The sequence below is a fragment of the Henckelia pumila genome, chromosome 4, assembly GCF_033568475.1.
Source record: "Henckelia pumila isolate YLH828 chromosome 4, ASM3356847v2, whole genome shotgun sequence".
NCBI lineage: Eukaryota > Viridiplantae > Streptophyta > Magnoliopsida > Lamiales > Gesneriaceae > Henckelia > Henckelia pumila.
In genome coordinates, this window is record NC_133123.1 from 224,288,167 (window position 1) to 224,301,486 (window position 13,320).

A 13,320-nucleotide genomic window follows, 5' to 3' on the forward strand; every position below is an offset into this window, starting at 1 on the left:
AACTTGTATGAATATGGACGACATATCATCATATCTCCCAAAAAAAACAAAACAAAGATGATGAATAATTAAACTGTGAGAGAGTTCCACTAAGTGTAGTCACCTAGTACAAAAATTTTTTAATTATAAATCTGAATTTAATTTAATGAACTATAATGGCCCCAAGTATAATAAATTTAACAAACCCATAATTGAGTTTGCATCCAACAGAAGTGGCAACAACTGGTATTAACTAACCAACCCTTGATTTATTCATATAACTAACTTGTTCACCTATATATATACATTTACTATCATCAGCAACTCACGTAAAAGGTAAGTCATGAAAAATGTCTAACGCCAAAACAAAAGAAACTCTTACATTGTGTTTGAAATCAGGGATTTACATGGGATTTGGTTGGATTTGGAATTGAAAATATCTTTTTAGTGTTTGGCAAAACGGAATTTCAAAACGGTATTGGTATTTGATGGGATTTCATTTAACTAAGTGAAATTCTTACAAAATTGGTCCAATTCCAATTCCAATTCCAATTCCAATTCCAAATTCTATTTTTTAGGCATTCAAACACACTGTAAGTTGCAGAATTTGACACTCCATTTTTAAGTTTTATGCAAATATTACTTAAATTATTTACAGCTATAACAGTGGAGCCTTGCAAGTGAGAAAACCTATTTAATGGGAGTGTTATTCACACACTCCATTTTTAAGTTTTATGCAATTAATATTACCAATGATCCCTTGAATTGATTGTTTTTTTTTTTTTGGTAAATTCATTGGTAGTTTCAATTTTAAAAATAAGTTTTCTAACCTTAAATTTCTTAATATACCTTTTTTAAAAATAAAATTGTTAATATACTAAAATTTAAAACAAACAAAACAAATCGTGACTTTTATTTCTATTTGAATTATTATTATTTTCCCTGTCAAAAAAATATTATTATTATTTTTTGAAGAAGTTATGTTTTGTATTTATTAATTTGTTTAATTCTATATCATATTGATTTTTTATTATAAATTTAAAAAATTAACCTTTTAAATTAATTATAATATATATTATAAAATATATTAACTGCTAAAAAAATTTATTTTGAAATAAAATATTATTTTATCAAAATCATAGTTAATATACCTGTATTAAAAATTTTCAAAATTAAAAACAAATTAGAAAAAATTTAATTTTAATATTTATTATATTCATATTATAAAATTATTTTTAATAAGGAGAATATATCGTAAAATATAAAATAAAAAAATTGTATATTAAATTTTAAGATATTTGTATTTTCTCTTAAAATTTTATAAAATTTTGGTAATAAAAATTTTAAAATCTCGATATTTTATATGTTAATATGAAAAAATATCAATATTTTTTTTATAATGAGGATAAGTATATAATTTTAAATTTTAAGATCATTTTTTTTGTTATTCTATATATTTAATAATAAATAATTTTCCCGATATTAAGAATGTTAAATTTTAATTAATAAAAGTTTAGTTATTGAAATATAAAATAAATTTTTTTGTATGTAAAATTTTAATGGCAATTTATTATTACTAGCAATGATGCACACGCAATGCGTGTGTAAAATAATAACCACAACGTAATATGAATTTTGATGATTAACAGATTTAGTCAAGAACCAAGTCAATTCAATCAAATAACCATTTGACCATAATACAACTTTTATATAAAGTAAATAACATTTTTCAAAATAGATACAATTTTGCAATTCAATGGTATAAGCAGTCGATAGTATGCTGAATTTCTCTAGCATATAAAGAATAGGCCTATAATTGCACACAAACAAAACAATGGGAGATAAAAAGAACATCAAAAAATTGAACACTTTTTAAGAATGCACCCAAAAAAAATTCATGTTGGCAAAAACACAAAGTTCATCTAACAATACTCATAAATCACAATCCATTATTAAATAACTAAGTAATGCATGGTCTAATCGTGATCAAAACAATGAATTTAACGGCTTAAAATATAAGCCCAGTATATGCGTAGTTACATCAGGCTTGTCGAATTCCAAACTCTGTTTCTTCCAAAGTGTTTTAGGAGCATTACGGGATCAACATGAGCACGGATAAATCCACATATCAAAGGTTGAGAATTGTCCAATGTATCGAAAAATCTCATCCAAATGCGGCACGTTCAATGAACTTATAAAACTATTTAACCTTGTGCACTGTCTTCCAATATACAACAAACCATACATACTTAAACTTCAAACTCAGTGTTTTGAAATATGTTTTCTTGAACCAATGATATAGTCACAACCATGGCCTATTGTCCTCTCTATCTCTCTTTATCCATTCCACCGTGGGACAACATCGATGTATAGCACATCCACATCCATTCCACCGACCACCATGAAAAAGTCACAACTTACTTTAAATGTGCAAGCAAAGTCAGCAACCAACATAACAAAACCAATATATAGATCTAGAACCAAGACATCACTATAATTAGAAACATAAATTAGGGGGAAAAACATGATTTAGCTAGCAAAAAATCCAACAGATCTTTGTAACGGGACAAAACTAAATACATGTCTCATATAACGTTAATATTTTTTGTGGGAAACCATGGTGACGAACACAAACAAAAAAACTCACTTGTAACAACACGGTGATAGCAATGGATGATTTTTCATGTCTCTTAGTTCACTTTCCTAAAAATTTCTCTCTCCAATCCTTCCTTAACCAACCATAACATGCTTATAGGAGGGTGAGTGTATGTGTTCGAATGTTAGAACAAACTTACAAATAGATGCAGCAAAGAACCAATGTAAATGTAATATAAAAGAAAGCAAAACAATAAAAAAAAAGAATTAAAAGAAAACACAAAATACAAAGAAAAAGAATTGACCTGCATGAAAAATAAGTACTTAGAGGTCTCCATTTTTTAGTGTTCTACAAACACAAACCAATAAAAGTAACCACCACAAATCCGTTATATTCTCGTATTATGAGTTTATTAATAAATCAAAAGAACATATAATTTTTTTTTAATACAGATAGATGACTATTAGTATTATAAAAATATCATTAAGTATAATACAATGTGAATTAAGTTTTCACTATTTGAAGATACTCAATTTATATACCAAAATAAGTTTTTTTACATCACAACTATAATACCATAAGAATGAAATCATACATTATAGACTATTATAATCACTGGACAAAATAAATTAGCATATACAACATGAGCCCTTTGACTCAACCAAAATAAAAAAACACCATAGAGTTATTAAGCACCAAATTGAACATTTACGCTCTTATCCCATTACATACACATTCAATAAAGCAATTAGCATTTCAAAACAATTTATGTAATCAACACAATGTTTTATCCAACCAAAGTAACTTGTGATTGCATAGAAAAAAAATTTCAGAAGGAGAGTTCTATAAATGAATTTTGAGTTCTACGCATTGAAAAACATATAAATACGGTGGAAAACACATACAACTTAAAGCATTTTTGCCATTTTCTTTCAAATTTAGCGTGAAGATCTGTGAATATAGGTAACTGCAGTCCATTATTCTATGAAAATCATCATCAATCCTACAACTGTGGTATTCTCAGGAAAAAGCCATAATGTAAAATGAAAAAGAAATAATGCATAATTATCTTTAGACATTTTATCAAACATATTATAGGCATAATATATTTATTTTCCATAGCACTATGAATATGATGGGAAAGATACCTACTAAAGTTTGGAATATGGTGGAGACAATCTGAAAAAGAAAATTGAAAAATAAAGGTTCATGTCATCCTTGAACTTGTGTTCGAAATAACATCATGTCCATTATAAATTCGCAATTGATAATGCTAAATTATGCTTAAATAGACATCAAATCACAAAATCACAGCCAAGAGCATAGTGATACCTTTTTCCCATCATACTAATCTTCGTGATTCTTCTTGTGAAAATTCACAAAGGAAACCTGACAATGTGTAGTGTTATTAACATATTTTTTAGAATGTAAATAACGGCTTGGTCGATGTGGACCATTGATCGTTTGACACGTTGCAATGTTTTTTCATTTTTTTTTTCGAAAGAAGGTGGAAGCCTAACCATGGTTAAGCCTGAACATTTGAAAAAATGAAAATTTCCTCCCGCTTCATTCCACACCTCTGGCTGTCTGAACATTTCGAATTTCGAAAGTTGAAAACTTCAACCACTCAACGTTCAATATGTTATTTCCCCACCTCTGCTGTTCGGCCAAACTTCTCTTAAGTTTAAGATTCATATTATCTCGGCTTGGCTACAGGCACACCATTTGAGATCTCTTTCACCTTCATCTCCACGTTTTCACCTTCTTTCATAAACAAATCCGAGTTCGACGGTCAACGGTTCCTCCTTCTCGCCCCAGACTCCAAGTTCGACGGTTGACGGCTCCTCCACGGTAATTTTCATAATATGTTTCGTTTGTTTTTTTTTTTTTTTTGGAGATGCATTTGGGCACTGATATATTGTTATGTGATTGCTTTGTTCGTGTTAGATCTCCTCTTTGTTTGCTGGAATTCATTTTGTCGTTGAAGCTGTTGTTAAAACTGATGTTTTTAGATTTTTGGGATTTTTGGCATCCGGGTTTTTTGTGTAGTGCGTGTTTTCCGCTGTTTTGATGGATGGGTAGTTGAATTTTAAGTTTATGATCTTTTGCTAGAGTGCAAGGAGCGTGATGAAAACTGATCGTGGGTTAAGGGTGAAGGGGTTTTTTAAGTGAGAAATCTGTTACATAATTTAATTAAATAATCTTAATCATGTTATTAACTGGATAAAAATGCATTAGTATGAATTATTTTGGTGACTAATGACATCAGTTCATGCTTTCGGTTAATTGGAGATTCGACAAAAAAAATATTTGTGGTTTTTAAGAAGAATAAATCATATATTCCTGATACGGTTTACCTGCCACTAAGTTTCTAATTTTCTTTGACTCGTTAGGTTCAAAATGATCAAAAAGAAAGGGGGAAAATTCACAAGATGCAACCAATACACAATAAATTAATTATATGTCGTCACAACACTCGAGTTTGACACTATCACAATAGCATCATCTCAGTTTCAATATCCATTTGGGTACACTCAACATCTGTCTCAATATTCCCAAAAAATGGTAGTAATCATGAGATATATGTGCATTATGCGTACTTATTTGTGTTGTCAAAGCTGTTAGTGGACACAATTATTGTGTTTTTTTTTTTTGGGTATTTTAACTGCAGGGAAACACAAAATTTTATTCAAGTGATCTGATGAATTTTTTTCCATATCCGTTTGGGGGTCCTCAATCATCACAAGTAAGCAACTTTTTCAAATGTAATTGAAAATCTTTAAAAATTATTTTCTGCTCAAATGTGCTCGTATTTTTCAGGGAAATAATCAAGGTAACTGAAAGGATGGTGCAAAACAACATCGATAAAGTGGAGGTATACGCCGCCTTTACTATTTAAGCAGAAATATAAAGTTAGTATGATCGGACATCTCTAATATGTTTTCCGAAGTCTTACTTTATATATATAATGTGCTGAATCAGTTTTTATTATTTCTTTTTTTGGTTTGGTGGATTTTTATTTTTTGAGAGGCCAAACTGTAAATGATGAAGTTGCTGTTATGGAGGTTTTTTCCCAATGAATCATGCTATCGGTTTTATTTGAATCATGCTATCGGTGTAAGTTGCTGTTTTTACTTCCTTAACTGAACTCGTCATTTTTATGGAGGTTTTTTGGCAATGAAGTTGCTGTTTTTACTTTCTTAACAACTGAATATGTTAGAAGGTGTGGTCACTGTAAGAAACTTGTTCCAGAGGTACAATTACTATTTTTCTAAATGAAATTTGGATTACATTTTTGTTGGAAATATCAAAAGAATTTTTTTGATCTGTTATAAGTACTTTCTATGAATTTTCAGTATGAAAAGACTACATCTATTTTGAGTAAGACTGATCCTCAAGTTGTCTTGACATCTATAATATGTTTTCTCACTTTCGACATGATATGTGTTTGTCCTCAATAAACAGGTTTTGAGTGCGGTTGGTTGTAGAGTTTTCCAAGAGATACAACGTCAAACGAGGGCTAATGACCCATGGTTCAAAGAGACAACTTCAAACGAGGGCTAATTAGTCTTATTGTATCTTATCTATTGTATAAGTGACTTGTAACTGAGTTTCTTGGAATGTAGCATTACAGGATTTGCAGCATCATTTTTTGGCAGATGTGGAGTTTGTTGTATTCAACTTGATGTGATTATGCAACAACATTTTTTGGCAGCCATCTTCAGACGTTATATACAAGAATATAGTTGTTGGGAAAAGTTATGTATTTTTTATGACATTCCAACGATCATATTCATATCACTGGACATTTTTCAAATATGTGCTGATCTTATCATAGTTTAGGTCTGAGCTAATGGTTTTGAGGTTAGATCTGGCTAATATGTTGGTTGTATTTTGATACCAGTCTGTCTTGGTAAGCAAATGAATAAATTTGTATGCAAGTTGAAAACTTATCTATAGGAAGCACAAAACTGGAGCGAGAGACACACATGAGCACCATAAGAAACATAGAAAAAATTCTGCCATTTCATAGTGTCAAGATAGGAAATTTTGATGCCAATATGCAAGATCATATCACTAGCATGAATATACACTTTCCCACAACACATATATCACATAATACCAAAGTAAACTAAGCACATAATATATAGTTCAATGCTGGAATGTTAGCCTACATTGTAAAATACATGGACAACCAAGATATCACATTTTACTAACGAGAACTATGATCACTACAAACAGGAAACTAGGGGTGTTCACGGTTCGGATAACCGCCCGATTCGATCCGAAACCAAAAATTCGGTTTGAACCGAAAACCAAACCAAAAATTCGGTTCGTTTTCGGATTTTGGATTTTCGGTTCGGTTCGTTTTGGTTTTGCGGTTAACCGAACTGAACCGAAAAACCAGGTTTTTTTTTGGTTTTGGTATTTGAATTTCTTTACAAATCAATTAATATGTGCATATTGTGAGCTCAAAAAATTAATTTTATGGAAAAACTGAAAGAAAAAAATCCATAATTTGTTCTTTAAAAAAACATAATTAATTTAATTATTTATCTAATTAGTCAAACATACATGACTTCAATTGTTGATTCAACTTGAAAAATATATTGATTTAGTAATTTTAAAAGATATTGATTTTTCAAATAAAAATAATTAAAAATTAATTAAGTTATTTTATTATATTATATATACACGTATTTGTATTATATTATATTATTTTTATAAATTAATAAATTATTATTATTGAAATTAAAAACTTTAGCACTTTATTTGTTATCAATGCAGTTATTTTGAAACACAATTTTTGAGTGGCAAAAAGAAAGAGTCGAACTCAGAGTCGGTGGAGGAAATTTGGGTGACAACGCATATTAAGATGGAGATCTAAATGAGAAATGAATAAAAAATGAGAAATGAGAAATCAGAATGGTTTAAGCGATTAGTTTACCATGGTTGACACGATTTTTGTTTTTGTTTTTTTTTTAAAAAAAAACCAAGGTCCATTGCCACGTGTTGAATGTTGAGTGGTTCAAGGCACTACCTTTAAAGGTAGCATCGAACGAGCCTACACTTCTCATATTTTAATTAACTTTCAAAATCATGCTTGTTAATAAATAACTACAACTTACTCGAAATGGGTAATTAGTAAATTTGTTTCTCATGTTAACGGGGCTAATTGTATCCACACCCCCTGTGAAAAGTTTAAAAGATATAAAACCCCTTAAGAAATATTAATAGGCTAATGCATCCCTCAGTTTTTTAAAATGTAGCACATTTCTCCCCTATGTTATACAAACTCGGGCACATTTATACCCTCTCATAGGGGTTTTTATGCTAATTTTTTTAAAACATAGGGTCTAACATGCTATTAATTTTACACATGAGGTTTTATGTCTTTTAGACTTTTCACAGGGGGTGTGGATGCAATTAGCCCCATGTTAACGTCTCATTAAATTTCGTATTATACACATCTCGTAAGTCATAACCTTCATACGTACGAATTATTTTTATTTTAAAGATGATTAACATTCAATAGGAGGTTAAATCATTTGTTGAGCATACTCACTTGCATTCTACATTTGGATTTTATAAAATTCTCTATGGATTCTCTTTTGTATCGAATATCTAGAACAAACGTTTGGTTCAAATGATGGAATTGTTGAATGATTAATAAATAAATGATTAAAAAAATGATAGACGAAGATATGTTATGAATAATGATAAAGTGTGTTATGTTTTGAAACGACTCAAACTACTAATGTCTAAATAAATAAAGAAAATGCAAAAAATTTTAAAAATTTTGGCATTACCTATTTGTTTGAATAATAAAACCACCTGTCTCAGTTTAAATAAACCTCAACCCGAGGTGAACAACAAACACAAGCATGCAAAATAGTATCTATAATTCGACGCCAACCGAAGGAACAAAGTATTTAATGTTTACATGCCAACAATAAATTGCATGGAATATCACATCCTGCTACGAAAAGGGGAAACAACAATCAAAACAGTATAATTATTTCATAAACATAAATGCGGAAAGAAAAGAGCTGCAACGGTCAGGGTGTGCCTCCGAACACCTATAGGCCCTGGAAATCCTGCCCTGCAACCTCATCCAAATGCTCACCTGCACCAAGCATAGTAGTGAGCCTAAAAGCCCAGCAAGATTTAAATAATACAGTCAGCAAGGGTTCAAAATAATGCATAATACTAAAAATAGTGCTCAATAGACTAATGAATCTCGCGCGAAAGGAATAAAGTCAAGACATGCCCGAAGTAAGAACAATGGCAACATGCGATGGAAAACACATTCATGAAAAATTTATCCTTTACTTTTACTATTGAATTTGGATCCTCGACTGTGACTATGATTTCGATCGATCGATGGCTATAGTACAAAATGTCGGCAAGGAAGTCAAGATTTCTCCGGACCCCTCATTGCCCTTTAATTGGTAGGGAAATCGAGATTTATCCCGACCTCGTACTACACGTCCATTTGGTAGGAAAATCGAGATTGCTCTCGATTTCCCGACCTCGTACTACACGTCAATTTGGTAGGGAAACCGAGATGTCTCTCGACCTTGTACTACACGTAATTTGGCAAGTGAATCAGGGCATCCCCCGACCCAACATTGCACGTACAAGTCACAACCAACTCACTTCATTCTTTAACTTTTTCTTTCATTCAACAATTTCTCATTTCAACATTTAATCCTTTACAAACATCCTTTTAACACAAGATTTCGGGACTAGAATCTTAAGTAAATTTGAAATCACACGCGCGAATAAATGGCGTTGAATAAGGTAAACGAAGCAAACTCAAAATATGGCACATCAAAAATCTTTATGGATGATTGGAGTGTAGGGGATCACCCTTGGCTTAAGTTTTACTCCTTTTTACTTAAGTCTACGTTCACAAGGGCCCGACTCGAGCGGTCTGCCAAAAAAAATACATAACTCATCCTATATTAATCCAAAAGACTTTCCATTCGAACCGGCACCTCGAACACACCTTAAAAAACTCTAATGACCAGGATTTACATTTTAGTAATGGTCCAAACCAATTCAAAAACTTAGACACCCGAACAGCCCGTAAACAAGGGAAAAATCTGCTCTCAACACTCTAAACGTACATAACTCAATTGATTTTTATCCGAAACAGGCCCAATTTACACCGAAACGATCCTAACATCCTATAATTTAAGAAAATCAGAGATAGCCCTTGTCCAGGCCTATAAAACCGAACCCACCAGAACTATTTCTCAAGACATGATGCAACGGTAAAATTTTTTTTTGTTTTGACACCTTTGAAGCTAAGGCCACTCAAACTTACTCCTCATGCTCTAACCCTTCGAAAACCCATCCAAGCAACTTATTAACATCCCTAAATGTCAATCTAGGACCCTTGAACTAGTCTCTTTCCCGAAACTAACTCATTACAATTGTTTCACCCAATACGATTACCCGGCGCCCTCAAACACTCCAACCCAACACCTCAACAAAAACTCTATAGGACTAGCCCCTATTATGCATACAAACCTCATTCAAAACACATGTTTATGACCCATGAACATCCATGGGCAGCCCCTCCATTCCTCTCATCCATTTCTCCAAATTTTCAATTTAAACGCCACAAACTCAAAGCAATTTATATCATTTCAATGCAAAGCCACCAAATAACTTGGCTAACACCATGTACAACTTAAAATCAATCAAATACATATTCACATGGGCCGAACACAACAGGGAACTACTGAATTTTCGTTCAAGACATGAAACTTTACACTTAGAAGCAAGAAATTACCCCAAAACTCCAATATGCAAGCTAGGAAATGCATTATACAAAAAGGTTCACCCCATGCCTCACCCCTTGCCAAAACCGAAATCACACACACATTTTACACTAAAAATCTGCCAAAAATTCGAAATTACAAGAAAGATTCAAGAAGCGTATAACCTATGCTTGGGTTTTAAAAGTAGAAAGGAATTTCTTGCCTCAAAATTGCAACCAAAAGAAATGGAGAAGGAACAGCTGCTGGAAACACCTCCTAAGGTGACCTACAAGGCGGCACGGCAGCGGCACAAGGCTGGGAAGGGGCGGCCGAAGGTGACTAAGAAGGAGGAGTGAAGGGCCGATGGTTTTCTTGGAGGAAATGGAGTGAGGCGTGAGAAGGGGGAAAGGATATGAGAGAGAGGCGGCTTGAGTGATTAAAAATGATATGGTTTAAGTTTGTGTGTTATATATTATGTGTATGTATGTATAGGTGTGAGTGTGTGAGAGTAGGACAAATCAAAGATACCTTTTTGACCACAAAAAGGTGCTAGTTTTGAATTTAAAATTTTAGCTTGAAGAATTCCCTCTAATTTAAATATCTAAGTCTAGAACCCTAAATTTTAAATGCCAAGAATGAAATTTCACTTGTCCGGTTCCAAAAATGCTAATTTGGAAAATTTAAAGAATTGCGCGCAAAAATGCGCTTACGCGATTTCTTGAATGGAAAAATCTAAAATAAAGATTTTTATTTTATTTTCCTCACCTCTCAAGGAATTTAGGTCACCTAAATTTAAAATAAAAGATTTTCCCGCCGTGATTTCCTTTTCCACGCGCCGAAGCCGGAAGTCACCAATTGAAGCAATTTAAGCAATTAAAATTTTAATAGCAAACCGATAAATTCTAAGGAGATTTAAATCATTTTAAATTACTATAAATTTTAGAATTTAAACATTAAAACTAATTTAGGCATGTAATTTAATTTATGGATTTTAGGCGTCACATGTTTGGTATGATTTTTATGAATATGATTAAGTAAGGAGAGTTTGATATTATGACCAAAATACCCTTTATTTTTTTAAATAAAATAAATAATTTTTTTTAAAAAATTAATAAAAATAAAAATAATTTTAAAAAAGCGAGAAACCACAGTTTCATCCCTAACCCAGAGTCCTGCTCCTTCGGTACTTGGGTGCTTGAAAAAATCACATATACAAATTAAATGTAATCAATATCATGGATATGGAGGAAGATCCGAAGTGTCCCATACAATCTTCTCTCAAGCCGATGAATTTTAACTCGAGGCTTATTAAGGTGAGAAACAGTTAATTTTTTTTTGCAATTTCAGGATGAACAATCTTCTCGATTGTCAAAAAAAATTAATTATCTTTTAAAAACTATCCCCTTTGATGTTTCTTTGATTATCGTAATGATTTGGCAACGTATGCTCGATCTTTGAAGCATGTAGTGTTGACACCATGGATTTCGTTGGGGAAGGGAAGATGAAAATGAAATGGTGGATTTTTTTTGTTTGGGCTGATGAAGGGTATTTCTGGAACAAGGAGAATGATTAATATATTTTTTTTTGTCTTCTAGAATGATTAATATATGGATTGTTAATACATGGGGTTGACAAGGGTTATTTTCCACACTTTTGTACCACCTTGTCCTTTCAACAAGATATTGGCTTGGTTTATTAAAAAATGTACCAAACGTAGGTTTAGCCCCAAAAACACCACACAAGCCTACTCAATCATTCATACCAAACAAAGCCTAACAAAATCTCTACCCAAAAAAATTACGCCGTCTCCTTCACCTTAGATGCCGTTGGAAGAAATGAGGTAAATCATGATCAAAACCTCAAAGACGTTAGGCATTTGGCGTCACAAAATGATAAATTTTATGTTTTATTTTCTTCTCAGTTGATAAAATTTCAAAAAATTGGAGGAAGGTTGTTGTTTGGGTTTTTATCATTTTCAAAAATTGGAGGAAGGTTGTTGTTTGGGTTTCTATCTTGAAAATCGTTGATGTTTTATTTTCTTCTCAGTTAATAAAATTTCAAAAATAGGAAGAAGCTCGTTTTTTTTTATCTTGAAAATCGTTTTTGACAACAGAAACAAACTTCATCGCCGAAGAAATGGAGCTGTGAATTCAAGTGGTTTTCCTTCAAGCCTCACTTTTATGCCATCGTATAAAATCCTGAATTTGTTGTTTTCAGAAGGGCGAATCATTCTATTATACACTTTGCTTTTAAGTTTGGTTGTTTTCATGTACATTTCTTCTGTATTTTCTAGAGACCATCAATCTTAGTTCTCGTACGTGAAAATTATTATCCATTTTTCTCATTTCTAATACTGGTGATAATTTGGTGTTTTCCTCTAACAAACACAGATCTCACACCCTCTTTGTAGTCTTTTGCAGATAAAAAAAATAGGGATTAAGTGTTTATGGGTGAAGAAACGAAATAAATTTTTTTAAGCAAGGATATATTTGTCCAAATTTTTTACAACAAATTTATCCCACTTTTTAAAATTACACCAAACTCAATATTATTTATCACACATTATATATATCCTTCTCTATCCAACAACTAATCATTCAACTTATTAATAATTCAATTATCCCATCACATGTACCAAACATATCCAATAGTATAATGTACATGACTACGAGTATCGGATAACTTGGAGCCATTAAGGCCAAGACGAAGTGATAGTGATATCTTGGTTAATCGATCTTAACCAAGAAGGGGAGACATAGACGATTTATCGTCGAACTTCCATAAACACATCATCTCTTATTTACTGCTTTATTTATTTACTATCATTTACTTTATAATTTATTACTGCACTTATTTTTTTATTGTCCCTAAGACTTCCGCTTGCGTTTTTGCAAAATCATTTTAAATTGCTAAAGTTGTCATTAGAACCTAAATCTCTCTCTCCCCCATTAGGTTCTAACAAGTAGTATCAGA

General features: G+C 31.7%; 2 long non-coding RNA genes across 6 annotated transcripts; one reads left to right on the forward strand and one right to left on the reverse strand.

Moving 5' to 3' along the window:
* The first annotated feature begins 4,141 nt into the window (after positions 1–4,141).
* LOC140866440 (uncharacterized) lies at positions 4,142–6,311 on the forward strand. Of its 5 annotated transcripts, none has more exons than XR_012144889.1 (3): positions 4,142–5,321; positions 5,396–5,692; positions 6,041–6,311. It is a non-coding gene; the product is annotated as an uncharacterized lncRNA (long non-coding RNA). The 5 variants fall into 5 exon arrangements; XR_012144890.1 differs by having other exon boundaries at positions 5,409–5,692; XR_012144888.1 differs by having other exon boundaries at positions 4,142–5,140; positions 5,247–5,692.
* Positions 6,312–8,471: 2,160 nt separating this feature from the next.
* On the reverse strand, positions 8,472–10,767 carry LOC140894523 (uncharacterized). The gene is made up of 2 exons (XR_012153851.1): positions 10,571–10,767; positions 8,472–8,702 (listed from the first exon to the last, which is right to left on the reverse strand). It is a non-coding gene; the product is annotated as an uncharacterized lncRNA (long non-coding RNA).
* Positions 10,768–13,320: the final 2,553 nt, after the last annotated feature.